The sequence below is a fragment of the Ruditapes philippinarum genome, unplaced genomic scaffold (genome assembly GCF_026571515.1).
Source record: "Ruditapes philippinarum isolate M1 unplaced genomic scaffold, ASM2657151v2 ctg7070_1_1_1_1, whole genome shotgun sequence".
Classification (NCBI taxonomy): domain Eukaryota; kingdom Metazoa; phylum Mollusca; class Bivalvia; order Venerida; family Veneridae; genus Ruditapes; species Ruditapes philippinarum.
The window spans coordinates 38,117-42,632 of NW_026853474.1; positions in this window are offsets into that span (position 1 = coordinate 38,117).

Here is a 4,516-nt window from a genome sequence, read left to right on the forward strand (position 1 = left end):
TATGAATTTCAAATAATTCTACTAAGAAATCAAAGAAATAAGTACAAGCAAATGGAGTGCTGAACACAGTTTTTTCTGTAGAAAAGGGTTTCTTATTTAATCTACAGTACAGATAAGAATTAGGAAAGAGAGAAGGAGAGAAAAAAATGACAAATATAGTATACAGATATGTGCTTGCACTATTTGGAATCAAAACCTATACGGGTACTATTTTATTAATTACCTCAGCTTTTAGTTTAGTTAAATTGATGTTATATTAAATCTCGCTCTTCCATGCTCGTGCTTATAGTCGCACGTGTATTATATACATTTTTGATACGATTTATTATGGGCATGTCTAGATAAGATAAAGAAATATGATAACACAATAAAATGTTCAAATGTCAGGTTATTGGAGTAGTATACGAGTAGGCTTATCACGTGAACAGAAGGGCGGCCATATAAAATTTCGAATATCCTTATTTTACGTTGTTTGATATCATTCGGTGTGCATAAATAATATAAGTAAATGAAAGAAACCTAAAATAAAAATGATATATAGTATTAAAATTCAAAACCAAAAGAGAAAACATATACTCGATTCGGTGACTGTTAGTAACTGATTAGGGGACGCTACGAGAGACCGTGCTATGTCAAATTGAAGTTGCAAAATAAAATAGGCAATAAGCTATTGTTGTGCAAACATTGTCTGTGAAATTGAGGCTTCAGATAATACGACTTAATTGGTTTTTTTAATCAACGCAACAATTTGGTTTTTACGGTATGATGTACATGTATATTTTGCATCACGTATACGTTAAAATGCACGACTATATCATTCTTGACGTTAGTTCTGGTAGACTTCATGTTTTGTATTGTTTTTGTTTTGGTTAATTAGTTAACCCATAGCCTGCTGGTAGCTACTGCAAAGCTTTTTAGGGCAAATTTTCGGACCGAAAGACGGCTCACTCCCTCCCTCAAAAGTGTATATTTTCCCTATTTCTGACAAAAGATTCACTCCCAAAACATGAATTGCATGTATTTTTAGACCTTTCTTTCTATATCATAATAGTGAGACAAAGGATAGCATTGTAGTTTTAAAAGAAATAATATTATTAAATCACAATTTGACATTGGACTGTTTTAGCCTTTTCTGAATTTCCCCCTCCCGCCCCTCTTTTTGCCGTCTGATCACGGTCTGCACTGTTCGGTATTCAGCCAGAACGTTACTTGCAGATAATTCTAGAAATGATGAATGGCATTTTCCAGATTGAAATGTGATTGCGTAGTAAGGATAAAAATTGATCTATAGTTCGACAAAGCCAGTATATTCAATTGTGATATAATTGTATTTTATTGCAGTTTTGTCATTCATTTGATATTGTCATTGTTTGATTCATTTTTTGTTTATGGACTTGGTTAGCGATTATTTTGTATGAAAAAGGTAAATTTATTTTTATCATTGGCTTCTGATATGAAAGAAAAACGTTTTGAATTTTTCATAGTATCATTAATACTATAAAAAGTTGGTACAAACTGTAGAGGATAGTAGAAAACAACTGGTAAAATTATACAAACATGATTTGACAAATATTTAAAATACTAGCTATAATTATACTATAATGCACTATTGTGCACTTTTGACCATAGACAGTAATGTGAAAAAAATTATTATGTTGATTCTAGAAAGTTTGTATCTCAAATTTAAGAGGTACTGAACTAAGATATGTAGATGGTTTACATGTTAATGTTATAGAAATAAGATAAACAGATTTATCAAAAATTATACATGACTTCTTTGTTATAATTTTATCCGAATTACTTTAAATGCTTATCCATTAAGTATAAAATGCTATAATTTTTATTTTTCAAAAGCTTTTTTATTTTTGATGTCAAATTACAATTTCTAGAAAGTTATCCATTGGTTATATACCCGAGCCATCTTTTGCGTCTTGTGCGGCTTTTTGTCAATTATAGTGATTTAGTATTTTTGAATGAAAGTCAAATTACCCATTTGTTTATATATTTTGCTTCTTTTATCACGCTATTTTCTTCATGTGATTACCATCGTACAAGATCTTAATATTACAACAGTATTAAACACATGCTTGCCCTTCCCACAGAGGGAAAAATATTCATTTCTGAGGCTAATGTGCGTGATGCTTTCTCTTGTTACTAAAAGCCATAAAAGGTTGGTATTTATGTTTATTTTGTTTGGTTTTACGGCGCAACAACACAGTTTAGATCATATGGCGCCGAAACAGGAAATATGATTTTGGCTAACCTTGGGTGTTACACACTTAAGCAACATCTGGGGCGAAACCACTTCACCTGCTGAGGCTAAGAGATACATAGACTACAATAATTCAAACCCATACAGTCGCCTTTTACGATCACGCAGGGATAAACAGTAGTTGAATTCTGATGCCTTAATTCCTACAGGCAATCCCTAAGCCACAAGGGAATGATATTTATTGCCTTATTGCGTACTTTTCTCTATCTACGATATGGTTTTCTAGTGAATAGCAAAATTGTGCATCCTTCAGCTAACTTTTAGCTATAACTTGTATTACTTAATTTTTGCATATATTTTATAAGCACTGTATATAGTTGCTAACTTACTGACGACTTGTAGTTCCCCTGTATTTCACACCTTTGATGATAAGGCACTTATATTGTTTCAGTTTCAGAAACAAGGTAGCCTAGAAATTCAGTGATTAATTTATGGTCTTTGATCTTAAATAATCCTTTTTTGCTTGTAAAATATTATTAACTAGCATTTCGTGACGTCTGAATATTTCATTCTCAAGCTATTTCCCATCATCGATTAATGTAATGTTTGAAGGAGTATCGTTGGTTTCCAGCAATATGTCTTCTTACATTCTTTTAAACTCTAAGAAAAATTTGATTGTAAATCCAATTAAAAGTCTTAAATTCATAAATATCATTTGAATTGATTGATCATTGTACCTCACGTAAACTTTTTGCTATAGAGCCTAATTTGACGTCACGTGATGATATTTTGATCTTTCATATCACCCGGTCAATATTTGCAATATTCGCCAGGGGAGAGTAATCTATATAGACTAATGAAAACGTCATGTTCTAGTTCTCTCCCCTAATAAAAATACCGAGTAAAAATGCAAAGCGTGGAAAATTACAATAACATACTGGTTCAGAATAATATAAAAACATGTCCCTCAGGATAGTGCTTTTTTGAAATCATTCTGGAAAAGGATAGCTCTTCCGAGAGCAATGCAAAGTTAAATGGATGATAAATGAACCTAGTTTATCAATTAGAGAGCACAGAAACATTTCTGAAGAACGTCCGAAACGTATCATAATCTGGAAAAGGGATGATCCCTAGTTTGTTCATGAGGGACAATAGAAAATGCAATATTTCTCACGCTCCATAGCACCGGCTCTCACGCTACCTAACACCGGTTTTCATGATCCATAGCACTAGCTTTCACGCTAACCGGCTCTAACGCTCCCTATCATCCGCTCCATAGCACCGGCTCTCTCGCTCAATAGCACCGGCTCTCACGCTCCCTAACGCCGGCTCTCATGCTACCTAACACCGGTTTTCACGCTCCATAGCACTAGCTCTCACGCTCATTAGAACCGGCTCTCACGCTCCCTAACACCCGCTCCATAGCACCGGCTCTCACACTCTATAGCACCGGCTTTCACGCACCATAACACCGGCTTTTTTTACGCTCCCTAACACGCGGCCTTCACGCTCAAAAGCACTGGCTCTCACGCTCTATAACACCGGCTCTCGCGCTCCATAACACCGGCTCTCACGCTCCCTAACACCTGCTTTCACGCTCACTAGCACCGGCTCTCACGGTCTATAATACAGGCTCTCACGCTCCTTAACACCTGCTCTCACGCTCCATATCGCCGGCTGTCACGCTCCCTAACACCGGATTTAACGCTCCATAGCGCAGTCCTTTCACGCTCCATAGCGCTGGCTCTTACGCTCCATAGCACCTTCTCTCACATCATTAGAACCGGCTCTCACGCTCCACACGCTCATTAGAATCGGCTTTCACACTCCATAGCGCTGACTCTCACGCTCCATAGCAACGGCTCTCACACTCATTAGAACCGGCTCTCACACTCCATAGCACCCGGCTCTAACGCTCATTAGAACCGGCTCTCACGCTCTATCGCGCCGGCTCTCGCGCTCCATAGCACCGGCTCTCGCGCTCCCTAACGCCGGCTCTCACGCTCATTATAACCGGCTCTCACTCTCCATAGCGCCGGCTCTCAAGCTTCATAGCACCGGTTTCCCACTCTCCATAGCACCGGCTCTCACGCTCATTAGAACCGGCTCTCACGCTCGATAGCGCCGGCTCTCACGCTTATTAGAACCGGCTTTCACGCTCCATAGCGCCAGCTCTCACGCTCCATAGCGCCGGCTCTCACGCTCATTAGAACCGGCTTTCACGCTCCATAACACCGGCTCTCACGCTCCATAGCACCGGCTATCATGATCCATAGCGCCGGCTCTCACGCTCCATAGCGCCAG